Below are 16,346 nucleotides of genomic sequence, written 5' to 3'. Positions count from 1 at the left end.
CTCTGCTATCCACCTTAAGTATTTCTGACACACTGATAAATACTGTCGATAACCTGTGTTTGTGTTGAAAATGTAGTTGTCACATCAGTCAACAGACCCATCATAATTGAGTACACAAGTTCAGGAACTGAGTTGGCCGCCACTTCCACACTGGAAGTAAAATCAAGCCTTTTCACAAAGCCTGGTACTAATGTGGAATGAAAATTCTCAATGGTCCTTCATGTTGAGCATAGGCACTCTGACAGACATCTCAATGCACAAAACCTTGATCACACAGTGCCTTTTTCTACAGAACCAATGTGCCCATGTAGCACCACTTGCATCAGGGATCTTTTAGCAATTCACTCTTCTCTTTTCCCTGGCTGCAGGCCATTCATGTCCTGTGTCACACCTGACATCGATCTGTCTATCCTCTATTCACAGTGACTGTCAAGAATTTGATCTGACAACCATATATAAGAAATGAAGCAATGATAAAATGTTGCTGCATTCTTACTCTCCCTCCACTTTATGCTTCCTCGGGTGACTGAAAAAAAATTGCATCATCATGCATTTATGTTGAGAGCTGATGCACAGATATACTGTATGCCTGTCCACCTTATTTGGATTTGGATGTGAGAAGATAACATAACATAATAACATAACAATTTACAGCACGGAAACAGGCCATTAGGCCCTTCTAGTCCGCACCGAACCAAACACCCCTCTCTAGTCCCACCTCCCTGCACAATGCCCATAACCTTCCATCTTCTTCTCATCCATATACCTGTCCAACCTTTTCTTAAATAATACAATTGACTCCGCCGCCACTATTTCTCCCGCAAGCTCATTCCACACGTCTACCACTCTCTGAGTAAAGAAGTTCCCCCTCATGTTACCTCTAAACCTCTGCCCCTTAATTCTTAACTCATGTCCTCTTGTTTTAATCTTTCCTCCTCTTAACGGAAATAGTCTATCCACATCCACTCTGTCTATCCCTTTCAGAATCTTAAATACTTCTATCAAATCCCCTCTCAACCTTCTACGCTCCAAAGAATAAAGACCTAATCTGTCCAATCTCTCCCTATACTCTAGATGCTTAAACCCAGGTAACATTCTGGTAAACCTTCTCTGCACTCTCTCCACTCTGTTTATATCCTTCCTATAATTAGGCGACCAGAACTGCACACAGAACTCCAAATTAGGCCGCACCAACGTCTTATACAGTCTCAACATCACCTCCCAACTCCTATATTCCATGCAATGATTGATAAAGGCCAGCATACTAAAAGCCTTCTTCACCACCCTATTCACGTGAGTTTCTACTTTCAGGGAACGATGTACCGTTACTCCTAAATCTTTCTGCTCTTCTGTATTCATCAATGCTCTCCCATTTACCACGTATCTCCTGTTCTGATTCTTCTTACCAAAATGAAGCACCTCACACTTATCAGCATTAAATTCCATCTGCCATTTTTCACCCCACTTTTCTAAGCAGCCCAAATCCCTCTGAAATCCTTGAAAACCTTCTTCATTATCCACTATTCCACCTATCTTAGTATCGTCTGCATATTTACTAATCCAATTTACCACCCCATCATCTAGATCATTAATGTATATAACGAACAACAATGGGCCCAATACAGATCCTTGAGGCACACCACTGGTCACCGGCCTCCAACCTGACAGACAATTATCCACTACCACTCTCTGGCCTCTTCCTTTCAGCCAATGTTCAATCCATTTGACTATCTCAAAATTTATACCTAAAGGCTGCACCTTCTTAACTAACCTTCCATGTGGTACCTTATCAAAGGCCTTACTGAAGTCCATATAGACAACATCCACTGCGCTACCCTCATCCACATTCCTAGTCACCTCTTCAAAAAATTCAATCAGATTGGTCAAACATGACCTTCCTCCCACAAATCCATGTTGAGTGCTCCTGATCAGACCCTGTCTATCCAGATGTTTATAAGTACTATCTCTAAGAATTTTCTCCATTAATTTACCTACCACAGACATCATGTTGAGAGATGAGAAGGAAATGGAATGCCTGAAGAGGTTTAGGTGGTGTGTTTTTCAACAAAAAGTTTTGTTTTGTGAGCCCTACAAGTGAACAGAGTCAAAACCAGGAAAGCTTCCATTTAAAGCCACCACCATCTTTGAGTGAGTTCTCCTGACTTTAATGAGCAGCTGAAGCTACTTCTGGTGTTCACTATTTTTTTCCTAAAAGGTGAACCAAGTGTTCCAGTTGGTAACCTTGCAGGGGTGGCATGACAGCCTTGGGTGAATAGCTGGCAACATTTGTCAACTGTGGGATTTAGGAAGGTCACTCAGCTGTTTTTAATTTGTGAAGATGAGATGAAGGATATCAGCGGTAGGTCACAATTAACAGAAATGGTTGGTAGATAAATATTGGGGATGTAGGAGAGTGTTCTCCAAGGCTCTGCCAGTTTTCACTCATTTTCTTGTCACGTTCACTTTGGTCACATCTTCCAACAGTTTCTTCAACAACTGAGCACCTCTGCTTCAGGCCAATTTCAAACAATGAAGTTGAACTGTAGCTGGTGGTAGCAATTCATTGTCTTTGGAGCATTACAAGTGCACGGAAACAATGAACGATACAGCTCGAGCTAGTTGCATTTATCAGTGATTAGAATGAGCAGGCACTAAACTGCTGCCATGCTGACTAAATTTAATTCAACATGGGATTGTATTATAGACTGTTCAATAGTCAACGACAATTGGAGCAGAAAATCTGTAGAGAGATAGCAGACAGCTGCAGTAAAAATAAGGTTTTGATAGTGGGAGATTTTAGTTTTCCATGTATTGACTAGGACTCCCAAATTGTAAAAGTTTTGGATGGCTTGGAGTTTGTCAAATGTATTCAGGAAAGTTTTCTGAATCAATATACTAACTAGAGAATACTGGATCTCCTATTAGCAGGGGTGCAGTGATAAATTTTAGGTGCCAGAGCTCATCAAAATGGCAACAAGGAGGTCTCATAAGTCCTGGCCTTGGTGGCTGCCATTTTGTATTTGGTGCTGTATAATTTACAGCGACTTGTAGGACTACAAATTAGAATGATCGGCCATGAAATAATCTGATTTGTCAAGACTTGAAAACAGGAAGTGGGAGGGGGCAGTGCTGTTGCTGCCAGTGTGTTGGGGGGGGGGGTGGGAGGTTTGCTGTCTCCGCCTCTGTCAACACAATGATCCGAAGCACTTTTGTAGTGGTCCAAAGTGGCCAGGTGAGATGCTGGAGCAGCGCTCCAGTGAATCCTGGCAGCACTACACCCCTGCCTATTAGGGAATTAGACAGGACAGATGACAATATGTTTATGGAAACATTTCAGGTCTAGTGATCATTAGTTTCAAGTTAATTATAGAGAAGGCCTTGGGTTGAGATTCTAAATTGGAGAAAGGACAATTTTGAGGAAATAAGGATCTAGAATGCGTGGATAAGTTGTTTTCAGGCAAGGATGTGTGGGGTAAGGGGAGGACCTTCAAAGGTGACATTATCAGAGTACAGACTTTGTATTTTCCTGTCAGGATTGAAAGCAAGGTTAGCAGATATAGGGAACATTAGTTGTTGAGGGATATTGTGGATCTAGTTAAGAAGAGAGAGGTGTACAGCAGGCATAGGCAACACAGAGAAAATGAGGTTGTTAGGAGTATAAAAATACAAGAAAAACCTAAAGAAAGAAATCAGGAAGGCTAAAAGAAACATGAAGATGCTTTGGCAGACAAAGTGAAGAAAAATCCCAAGGGTTTCTACAGGTATATTAAGAGCAAAAGGACAAAATTGGACCCCTTAAAGATCAGAGTGGGTCGGCTTTGTATGGAGCCAAAAGAGATGGTGAAGATCATAAATGATTTTTTTTCATTTGTATTCACTCAAGAAATGGGCATAGAGTCTCAGGATGTAAGTAAAACAAGCAGTGAAGTCATGGAACATATATATATAGATTAAAGAGGAGGAAGTTGTTGCTGTCTTAAAGCAAATAGGAATGGATAAATCCCCACGGCCTAACAAGATATTCCCTCAGACCTTGAAGGAGACTAGTGTAGAAATTGCAGGGACTCTGGCAGAAATATTTAAAATATCCTTAGTCATGGTGTGGTGCTGGAGGATTGGGATATAGCTCACATTGTTCTTTTGTTTAAAGAGGTCCAAAAGTAACCCTGGAAATTATAAGGCTTTGAGCCTGACATCAATAAGGTAAATTATTGGAATGTGTTCTAAGAGGTCAGATATACAGTTATTTGGTTAGTCAGAAACTGATTAGGTGTAATCAACATGGCTTTGTTCGTGGTAGGTCACGATGAATGAATCTTATAGAGTTTTTCAAGGAGATTACCAGGAAAGTTGATGAAGGAAAGGCTGTGGATGTTGTTTACATGCACTTTAGTAAGACCTTTGACAAGGTCCCATATGAGAGGTTCAAATGCTAGGTATTCATGGTGAAGTAGTGAACTGGATTCAATAATGGCTGGATGGGAGAAGCTAGTGGATGATTGCTTCTCAGATTGAAGGCCTTTGACTTGAGATGTGCCTCAGTGATCAGTGCTTGGACCATTGTTCTTTGTCATCTATATTAATAATCTGGATGATAATGTGATAAATTAGATCAGCAAATTTGCAGATGACACTAAGATTGGAGGTTCTGTGGACAGCGAAGTAGGATATGAAAGCTTGCAGGGGGATCTGGACCAGATGGTAAAATGGGCTGAAAAAAGTGCAGATGTTTTAATGCAGACACATGTGAGGTGTTGCATTTTGAAAGGATAAACCAAGAGAAGATATACACGGTAAATGGTAGGGCACTGAGGAGTTTGGTAGAATAGAGGGAACTGGGAATACAGATACATAATTCTCTGAAAATGGTATCACAAGTGGATAAGATTGTAAAGAGAGCTTTTCACATATTGGCCTTCATAAATCCAAATATTGAGTATAGGAATTGCGATGTTATGATAAAATTTTATAAGATATTGGTGATGCCAAATTGAAGAATTGCATGCAGTTTTGATCACCTAATTAAGAAAGAGTGCAGAGAAGATTTATTAGGATGTTGCTGGATTTCCGGAACTGAGTTACAGGGAAAGGTTAAACAGGTTAGGACTTTATTCCCTGCAGCATAGAAGAATGAGGAGAGATTTGATAAAAGTAGTTAAAATTATGAGGGGCATAAACAGAATAAATGTAGATGGGCTTTTTCCACTGAAGGTCAGTGAAATACAAACCAGAGGACATGGGTTTGGAGTGAAAAGGGAAAAGTTTAAGGGGAACAAGAGGGAAAACTTATTCACACAGGTAGTGGAGAGAGTATGGAACAAGCTGCCAACTTAAGTGTTGAATGCATGGTAAATTTTTAAAATTTAAGAAGAATTTGGAGAGGTACATACATGGGAGCGATGTGGAGGGGTATGGACAGTACAGTCAGTGGGATTGGGGGAAAAATGGTTCAATACAGATAAGAAGGCTTGAAAGAGCCTGTTTCTGTGCTTTAATGATCTACGACTCTAACATTGACAGTGTAATGGAAATTAATACAGATACACAATCCTTTATCCGGACATCTAAAATTCGGAAAGCTCCAAAATCCGGCATTTTTTTTGCTGCTATTGGTATAGTGCAGGGGGAGAGAGAGAGAGAGAGAGAGAAAGAGAGAGAGAGAGAGAGAGAGAGAGAGAGAGAGAGAGAGAGAGAGAGAGAGAGAGAGTGAAAGAGAGAGAGAGAGAGAGAGCAGCCCGACTAGGTTGGGGTGGGTTGGGGAGAGAGATGGCAGCGCAACTCGGGTGGGGCGAGGGGGAAGAGACAGCAGTGCGACTCGGGCAGGAGAGGGGGAGAGAGATGGCAGCGCGACTCGGGCAGGCGAGGGCGAGGGGAGAGATGGCAGCATGACTCAGGCAGGCAGGGGTGGAGGAGAGAGACGGCAGCGTGACTGGAAGTGGATGGATACAGCAGCACAATTCGGGTAGGCTTAAATCTGGGGCAGCTGGCTTCTGTTCTGAAATCTGGAAAAATCTGACATTCGGAACACACTGTCCCCCAAGGGTTCTGGATAAAGGATTGTGTACCTGTATAAATATATATTATTATATAAGGGGTAATTATGCATCATGGTCTCTCCCCAGGTTTTCAGGATTTATATTTAAAAATTAGATTGATAAAAAGCAGAGAAAATGGAATATGATTCTAACCAGCAGGTATAGCAGCTTCCATGACCCTGAACAAATATACAGACTGACTGAGATCATCAACCTCCTCTGGTGATTTCTTTGCATTGCTGTCTTATCTAAAAGTAAATCATTCTCCCTTTCCCAAACTTCTTAGTTGTCATGACTTCTAGTGATTCATGAGGATCTTTCATTAGTTGATCCTGCTATTTTACCGCTGCTGTTCTTTTCTGCTGTTCACCAGTTCAACACATCAGAATATTGTAATGCTTCATTCAATATTATGTTCAATCTTAAGGAGACCTGATGAGGCACTTACTGACAATTGATTCAGACAGTTCCAATTGTTCTTCTCCATTCCTTAAAAAGGGATTATTTTGTGATTAGCATTTCCTCCCCCCCCCCACCCACCCCTGTCTTTTTATGACGTTCATCATTCCTGATGAAGGACTTGGGCCTGACGCATTGACTGCCTTTTCCCTGGATGCTTCATGACCTGCTGAGTTGCTCCAACATCTTTGCATAATGCACAAGACCCTAGCAACTGCAGATTTAATGGAGTTCACCTCCATTATTCTGTGATTGAAGAGTTACTTGAACAAGTGATTTAATGCAAGCATATGTATTTGCGCTGAAGAAGATTGAAAAGAGGGTTGGTGCGAGAACGCAGCCTTGCTTCATGCCATTGTTAATGGAGAATGGTTCAGAGAGCTCATTGCTGTATCTGACCCGACCTTGTTGGTTTTCGTGCAGTTGGATAACCATGTTGAGGAACTTTGGGGGGCATCTGAGGCACTCTAGTATTTGCCAAAGCCCTTTTCTGCTCACGGTGTCGAAGGCTTTGGTGAGATCAACAAAGGTGATGTAGAGTCCTTTGTTTTGTTCTCTGCACTTTTCTTGGAGCTGTCTGCATGATGCTGAACCAAGGCATAAAAGACCTCAACAATGAAGATGCTGTTTACATCCGGTACCGTACGGATGGCAGTCTCTTCAATCTGAGGCGCCTGCAAGCTCACACCAAGACACAAGAGCAACTTGTCCGTGAACTACTCTTTGCAGACGATGCCGCTTTAGTTGCCCATTCAGAGCCAGCGCTTCAGCGCTTGACGTCCTGTTTTGCGGAAACTGCCAAAATGTTTGGCCTGGAAGTCAGCCTGAAGAAAACTGAGGTCCTCCATCAGCCAGCTCCCCACCATGACTACCAGCCCCCCCACATCTCCATCGGGCACACAAAACTCAAAACGGTCAACCAGTTTACCTATCTCGGCTGCACCATTTCATCGGATGCAAGGATTGACAACGAAATAGACAACAGACTCGCAAAGGCAAATAGAGCCTTTGGAAGACTACACAAAAGAATCTGGAAAAACAACCAACTGAAAAACCTCACAAAAATTAGCGTATACAGAGCCGTTGTCATACCCACACTCCTGTTCGGCTCCGAATCATGGGTCCTCTACCGGCATCACCTACGGCTCCTAGAACGCTTCCACCATCGTTGTCTCGACTCCATCCTCAACATTCATTGGAGCTACTTCATCCCTAACATGGAAGTACTCGAGACGGCAGAGGCCGACAGCATCGAATCCACGCTGCTGAAGATCCAAATGCGCTGGGTAGGTCACGTCTCCAGAATGGAGGACCATCGCCTTCCCAAGATCGTGTCATATGTTGAGCTCTCCACGGGCCACCGTGACAGAGGTGCACCAAAGAAGAGGTACAAGGACTGCCTAAAGAAATCTCTTGGTGCCTGCCCCATTGACCACCGCCAGTGGGCTGATCTCGCCTCAAACCGTGCATCTTGGCGCCTCGCAGTTCGGCGGGCGGCAAACTCCTTTGAAGAAGACCGCAGAGCCCACCTCACTGACAAAAGGCAAAGGAGGAAAAACCCAACACCCAACCCCAACCCACCAATTTTCCCATGCAACCGCTGCAACCGTGTCTGCCTGTCCCGCATCGGACTTGTCAGCCACCAACGAGCCTGCAGCTGACGTGGACATTTACCCCTCCATAAATCTTCATCCGCGAAGCCAAGCCAAAGGATGTATTTGCGCTACTTTTGATTAAGTGATTAAAATAAAGTCAAATTGCAGAAAATCAGATTTAAAAGGATACCAATTGGTTGCTTTAGTGACGATGTTGCAAATGAAAGAGTATGCCCTGTCAACAGAACATCTTTCATTGAAGGTAGTAACCTTGCAGAACATCTAGTTGGCAGTGCCAAATGTATTACTTGTTTCACCACATATGTACACTTCCTCTTTGGGGAAATGCTAAACCAAGAGCTCTGTACATACATTAAAATATACTGTGCAATAGCTGTCACATGGTAGCATAGAAGCAAATTCAATTGATTATAAACTCTTTCATCATGGAACAATTGAACTTGTCTGCAAGCTGTACATCTCTAAAATGTTCTCAATACCTTAGTACATTTAGCAGATTACTTCTTCAACTAGGACTCACATTCCTTGCTCCACATTCTGAACTTCCTTCAACATAACTGTCTTCATATTTTTTGATCATCACTTTCCTGGTGAAACATGTATGTTATCCTACTGTTCATGTAAAGCGCACAGCGCCTGTCCATTACGACAGTAGCTACAACTAAACTTCATATGTGATATGGTATCAATCATTTCAATTTGTACTTTGCTTATTTCTTAAGACTCTCCATTGCTATGGATGGAAAAACTCCTGAAGTCTGAAAGTAAAAAAAGAAAATACTAGAAACTCATCAGGTCAGGCAGCATCTATGGAGAGAGAAGGACAGACTTAACACTGCAGAACTGAAACATTTTGCCCACTCCAATGAATAATTTCAGAAGTGAAACACTAAAACCCTTTCTCTTTCCGTAAGTGCCACTTGACCTACTGGCCTGGGTGCTACCAATATTTTCTATCTTGAGCATTATATTGCATGCTGAATTTCATTCTGATTCCCTGCAGACAAAGGAAACTTATTCCTTCTTAATATCCATTTCGATCTTATCAAACTATCTCCATGAACTTTCATTTCTGGAGTCTCCATAGCTTCTAACCTGATTGCTTTCAGAATTTTGGCTGCATTGAGTACATGTTAGTAAGTTCAAGCCTGCTACGGCATCTCTCAAAAGATCTTAGAATTGTCTCCATATTGCAAGCAGTCCTCTCTTAAAGTAAAAGATAAAGGTAAAGGTTTCATTATTGTTACATAATAATACATTTAGAATGTAACATACATAAAATTCTTTAACTTTTGTCTACCATAAGGCAGAAAGAGGATTGCTACTTTGTCCACTGCCACTCAGAGAAACCTATAACACCTGGTTTTCCTAGAAGATCTCCCCTCGAAGTTCTGGCTAGTCCTAAAACTGCTTAGCTTCCGAGATCAAACAATCTTACATACATTCAGGCTAGTAATCAACTTGAATCAGGCATTTAGCATCTCTGTAAACACAGGTTTTGTTGGCACCAAGCACATGTCCAGAACATCTGCTGTTTTCACCTTCATCAGTAATGTGTATGCCAAATTCCATCAGCATCATCTTAGAAAAGCATTTTCTGTTGTTTTTCCTTTCTCATCTTGGTGGACATAGCAGTCCAATTGTTGCCATGAAAAGCCTTGACTAATTTTAAAACACTCCAACTATCCTTTTGGTTCTAACTTTGTGGACTAATCTCTTTTTTTAATTTTAAAAACAATGTAGACATACAGCACAGTAACAGGCCATTTCAGCCCACAAGTCTGTGCCACCCAATTAACCTACACCCCAATGCATTTTGAATGGTGACATGGGGAGAACGTACAAACTCCTTACAGATAGCTCAGGATTTGAACCCCAGTGTCAATTACTGGGACTGTAAAGGTGTTGCGCTAACCACTATGCCAACCATGCTGCCCCAATCTGTTGAAGTCCTGCAACAGCTTGATTGGTTTTTAATAATGTGGACTAAGATTCAACCTCTTCCTACACTGTTCGAATACTCATAATAATCCTTTCTACATTGACTCCATAGAAGATCATGTGCATATCAGGAAATCTCCAAGCATAAGGATGCTTTTAAACCTAAATTCATGAAATGCCATCTAAATCCAAACATTTTCAGGGGAGGTATCCCTCAAAAACAATGAGAGTTCCTCTGTATTTCTTTTCCTGATGTCTTTTACAGGCATTAGTCATTGACATATCCACAAGTGCCTCCTGATGAGTGTTTCTGATCTGTCAGACATGCATAGAACATAGAACACTACAACATAGTATAGGCCCTTCAGCCCTCAATGTTGCACCGACCCATATATTCCTTAAAAAGAAAGTACTAAACCCATCCCGTAACCCTCTACTTTTCTTTCATCCATGTATCTGTCTAAAAGTCTCTTAAATGCCCCTAATGTTTCATCCTCCACCACCATTCCTGGCAAGGCATTCCAGGCACCCACAACTCTTTGTGTAAAAATAAAACTTACTCCTGATGTCAGCCCTAAACTTCTCTCCCTTAGCTTTGTACATACTGTATGTGCTCTGGTGTTTGCTATTCCTGCCCTGGGAAACAGGTGCTGGCTATCCACCCTATCTATGCTTCTCATAATCTTGTAGTCCTCTATCAAGCCTTCCCTTATTCTTCTATGCTCCAAAGAGAAAAGTCCCAACTCTGCTAACCTTGCCTCTTAAGTCTCATTTCCCAATCCAGGCAACATCCTGGTAAATCTCCTCTGCACCCTCTCCATAGCTTCCAATTAAGAATTGAACACAACACAATAATATTACCAGAGATTTGTCAAGTTGCAAAAAGATGTATCTGCTGCTGAACTCAATCCCCTTATTAATGAAGCCCTGCATCCCACAGGCCTTCTTAACAAACTTATCGACCTGTTCTGTGTCCTTGAGTGATGTATGAATTTGAACTCCAAGGTCCCTCTGTTCGTCAAAACTCTTAAGTAACTAAACATCAACCCTGTTATCAGCCTTCAGTTTGTCCTTCCAAAATGTATCACCTCACACTTATTTGGATTGAACTCCACTTAACACTTTTCTGTCCAACTGTGCATACTGTCTCTATTCTCTTGTAACCTTCGACAACCATCACCTCCATCCACGACTCCTCAAACTTTCATGTCATCCACAAACTTACTGACCCATCCATCTGCCTCCTCATCCAGGTCATGTATAAAAATCACCAAGAGTAGAGGTCACAGAATAGATCCCTGCAGCACTCCACTAGTCACCGACCTCCAGGCAGAATACTTTCCTTCCAATACTACTCTCTCCTCTCTACTAGCAATCTTTTTTTTTAAAATACACACAGGCAAGGTTCCACTGATCTCGTGCCTCATGACTTTCTGGATAAGTCTCTTGTGGGGGATCTAGTTAATGCCTTTATAAAATCCATGTAGACCACATCTACTCCCCTACCCTCATCAATTTATTTTATTACCTCCTAAAAAACATAATTACGCCTGTGAGGCATGACTTTCCCTTCACAAAATCTTGCTGACTATCCTTGAGTAGACTGTATTTCTCAAAATGCTCATGAATCCTCCCCAATAGTTTGCAAATCACTGACGTTAAACGCACCAGTCTATAATTCCAAAGATACACCCTATTACCTTTTATAAACAATGGAACTACATTTACCATTTTCCAATCCTCTGGCACCTCTCCTGAGGCCAAAGAGGATTCAGAAATCATAGCTACTGGCCCAGCTATCTCTTCTTCCACTTCCCACAACAACCTGAGGTACATCGCATCCAGTCACGGGGACTTAACAATCTTGATGTTTTTAAGAAGATCCAACACTTTTGCTTCCTTAATCTCCACATTGTCCAAAACACAGGCCTGTTCTATTTTTTTTTTTCACACAATGAACCATATTAATCAAAATACACACAAACATTTTCCTCTTGAATGTACACAGTGCCATTTTCTCCACTTTTCCCCCCTCCCTTCCCTCCCTCCTTTCCACCCCTCTCCAAACCCGTTAAGCGTTCAATATATACAATACAATAAACCCATTAAACATGGTGACCTGAAACACTCTACCCTAATCTCTGCACTCACATTCTGAAACCCACTCCCCTGCCAAACTATGTTTGGGGATTTTTCTTCATTATGATGAGAATTGTTCTGTCATCAGCTGTGGAGGTCTTCCTTGGCCTACCAGTCCCTTTGGGATTACTGAGCTCACCTGTATGCTCTTTCTTCTTAATGATATTACAAACTGTTGATTTTGATAATCCTAAAATTTGGGCAATGTTTTATTGGCACAATCCTGGTCCTCATGTTGAAAAGTGATAACTACATATTCCAAAGGTGATCAATAGCTTAGAATCAAGCCTAGCTCTCTTATACCTGCACCAATGAAGCAATTAAACATACCTGAGTCATCATAAGTAGCTGTGTAGTAAAATGTCTTAAAATTATATTGCACTGAAATGAGAGAACTATGTATAAAAAGAGCTGTAATTTCTACATGGTCAAATCAAAATGTATTCAAATAACCTTAAATAAAAACAGGAATGTGCACTTTAATTTCATGTGAATTGTTTTATTATAAATTTAAAACTCTAGAGCACAGGAGCAAATAAAGTTAAAAAAAAGTGTCATTGTGCCAAATATTATGGAGGGTATCAACCTGTCATGGAGACCTCTGGTACAAAACCAATGAGGTAATGTTTAAAATCTTCTTGGAGTATTTTTTCACAATAAGAATGAAAGCTGTAAGCTTTCAGAGGTTGTTTGTTTTTTTCTTAGTCAAGGATTTAATTAACTTTCCTTAATGTGCATTGTTAACTAGTAGCACTCATAGTGTTCTTATAGCTTTAGGTTTTTTTCAAACATAGCAAGTATGTTATTTCATGTGCTGCTTTGAAACTGCTGATTCAAAATTATGCAAGTCACCCTTGAAACCAGTGAGAGCTATGGTTCCTCCATTTCATGGAATTTCACCATTGATTCAAATGGACAGTTCAGGTTCCCTGAATCTTTTGATATAGGATAGACGATTGGTTTTGCTATATTCCAGTATTTGATCTTTGGAAGATCATAATTTAGCTAAGTATTTGAAGTGAGAGTAATGGAAAAATGTGCACAACAGTACATTGGAGAATTACAGGTTGGATCTTGTATGCCTGGACTTGTTACCTGGAATCACAATGTGTTATCCATACACTCCATACCCTGGCTGGCAATAGTTGGCCAGTCTCATGCCCAGCAGTGAGTTTAGTATGGCAACTGGGCCAGAGGCAATGTGGTGAAGTGAGTTCTGACCTGAAACCTTAACTACTTTGGAAGGAAAAATAGTCGAGCAGATTGTTATTTAAATCAGACATCCACAAAGTTTATGTGCCCCCTTCCCTGTGAAGCAGTCATGTTTTGGTTTCTTCGATAGTGCTCTCCTACTGACTAAATAAAAATAATTTATGTGAGGTGGAAAAAAAAAGACTTTCACATGAACATGCTATGGTCCGAGGGGGTGGGGATGGGAGGGAAGGATGCATAGTTAATAATGCCTGATTTAAATGGTGAAAGATTGCAGCATGCTGTTGTGCAGAGAGGTCTGCAAGTGTGTGCATAAATCACAAAATTGGTTTGCACATGCAAGGGGCATATAAATAAAACCCAAAATAAATGTTGCTGGAGGGATTGAGTTTACGAGTATCTTTTTCCACATCATCTTCTTCACTTATCAATTATCTTTTGAGTCTCCACTTATCATTGCCAGCTTCTGTCTGCACCTCTATCCTCTGCTCCTCCTAACTGGATCCAACTGCCTTCTTGTTTCTCTCTTGCTTGAACTGTCTTAACCTATCACCTACCAACTGCTGTCTCCCAACTCCACCCTTTCCCTTCTCCCCAACATGTGAAAGAAGCTATTTTTAAGTCATCCAGAAACAACAATTATTAAGGAAAGCATGACTTTATTAAGTGTATTAATACAGAGTCCTCTTGCATTTAATCCAATGTTTTCAAAGAGTTAATGTCGTGTTTATTGAAAGCAGAACCCACAGGCCTTTTTCCAGTCAGCTAGATTAGCATTTAAACTAATCATTTGAGGACACTTTAAATTGTGCATTGTTAAACAGGTTGACAGAAGTTTTAACGGCTTAACGATCGTTCAGAGCTTGTCAGAAGCTACTGTTCCATTCAAAAACATTTATGCAGTGGGCCACAGCTGTTCTCCATTCATAAATGCCAGCTGTCAATATGGCCCTTTCATGTCCGGTCTCCACCTGGAGGCCTGCAATAAGCGGAGAGGGAAGAGATAAATCTACCTTTCATGGAGCAGCCCCAAAAGGCTGCTCCTGTGTCGCATTCATGTTGAGTGGCACCTCGTGGCGTCCTCCAGAGCTGATGGAGGTGGGGTGAATGGTGCCGTAGCGCCACCCATCAGAAATAAGTGACAGAGCTTTGGCCATCTTCTCTACCCATAATCCCCCATGCAGCTGGACCCACTCTGTTTCCCAGAATGGTTTCAGCTGCATGAGGGATTATGGTTCAGGAAGACAGCCGCTGATCTGCTGCATTTTGAGCCGCTGACAAATGGCCCCAAATGTCAAAGTGGTCCGGTGAATGCTGGAATGGCCAGAGGGACTCTCATATCCTGCACCAGCCACCCTCGCCCTGACAGATCCCACCAGCACCCCCTGTCCTGAGCACTCCCACTGGCCGCCCTGCCCTGATGACCCCCACCCTGACAGCTCTCGCCAGCCACCATGTCCTGACAGCCCCTGCCAGTTGCCCCTGACCTGACAGCTCCTGTCAGCCGCCCTTAATCTGACGGCTCCCGCTGACCATCCATGCTCTGAGGGGGCATAGATGGAGAGGGGAGAGTGGGTGGGAGAGAGGGGGAAGATGGGTTGCTGGCTGATGATGTCATTGCCCCACCCCTAGTCAGCCACTTGCAGCGTCTGTATATTCATGTGAGGTGGTGGAGCGCAGCGCTTCACCGATTATCCTTTCCTTAGAGGGTTTGCTGTCAGTGCCTTGGAGCCAGCCACGGGGCATTCATAGAGGTAAGTCTCCTGACATAAGGGTGGAGAACCTCTGTCTTTACAGTTGGGTTTCTTCACTGCATTAAAAAGCCTAAAGCTACTACAGAAAACATAGGCTTCACATCTCACTATCTTTGGTTTTTGAACCTTAAGAAAAAGCTTCCTTTTTTGTGTATCTTATAGATTCAATTAATTCTCAAGACTAATGATTATCATATGATAATTAAAAACATGAATCAATTATACACAAGATGCAGATGTTTGATATGTATTGAAGGCAAACCCTCTAGACATTACCTCAATTGTTTTAAGTCATGAAACTTTAACAGAATTAATTGTTAATATGGGTAACTGATTGACATCAGTGATTTACATTTCTTAAGAAAGAACACAATGACAAAAATTAACAAGGAACTGTAACAATATATCTCAAATGAATTCAAAAATATATGCTTATCAACTTGTAAGAGAGATGCTGCAAAAATATGGCATAAATACTGTAACATTTCACTGTGATCTTTAAGTGACATTCTATATTGAATAAGGTGACATTGTCTATCTGAACTTAATATTCCTCACTTCCACGAGCATATTTTAATAAATCTGTATTGTGTACTATGTGCTTCTGCCATGTATTTTTCTATCTTAACAGCGTGGCCTGACTATCACACACGTGGCTCAATCTGCCCATCATTTCCACCTCACCTTGTACCACCCATCACCTGCCACCTCCTTTCTCATTCCTCCCTCACATCTCTTTATACTAGCTATCCCCCGACAACACTATCAATCCTAATGCAGGGTCTTATCCTGAAACATTACCCTAACTCTTTGTCTTCACAGATGCTGAATTCCCCCAATTCCTGTTTTTGTACCAGATTCTGGCATTTACTGGTCTCATTTTTCCACTGTCTTCTGTCAATCCTGTCACCAAATGTATATGTTTCAAAATATCTGTGACATTAAAATAAGTACTTTAAAATACTAAAATGTGTTTTAAAAATAAAGGAAAATACAACAGGGGTTCTGACTGAAGTTTATAATTCATGACTACAACATTGACAGATTGCTTGAGATGCAAGAGAGTATGGATGCTGGAATCAAGCAGAATACACTCTGCTGGAGGGAACTCAGCAGGTTGAACAGCCAGTGGAAAAATAGTGATCAATTCTGGAACCGCTCATCAGTATCAGGTTGTTGGTCAAATAACC

The 16,346-nt window shown here is 41.6% G+C and overlaps 1 long non-coding RNA gene across 2 annotated transcripts in view; it reads right to left on the bottom strand.

The window, feature by feature from the left end:
• Nucleotides 1-9,294, bottom strand: part of LOC138756213 (uncharacterized) — a 48,821-nt gene extending 39,527 nt beyond the window's left edge. For both annotated transcript variants that reach the window (XR_011352868.1, XR_011352867.1), the window contains exon 1: nt 9,206-9,294. This is a non-coding gene — a long non-coding RNA (uncharacterized lncRNA). The remainder of the gene's footprint in view (nt 1-9,205) is intronic.
• Between the last annotated feature and the right edge of the window lie 7,052 nt (nt 9,295-16,346).

Source organism: Narcine bancroftii, chromosome 3 (genome assembly GCF_036971445.1).
Source record: "Narcine bancroftii isolate sNarBan1 chromosome 3, sNarBan1.hap1, whole genome shotgun sequence".
Taxonomy (NCBI): domain Eukaryota; kingdom Metazoa; phylum Chordata; class Chondrichthyes; order Torpediniformes; family Narcinidae; genus Narcine; species Narcine bancroftii.
The sequence above is the reverse complement of the archived record's forward strand: the minus strand, read 5'-3'. Positions and strand labels throughout refer to the sequence as shown.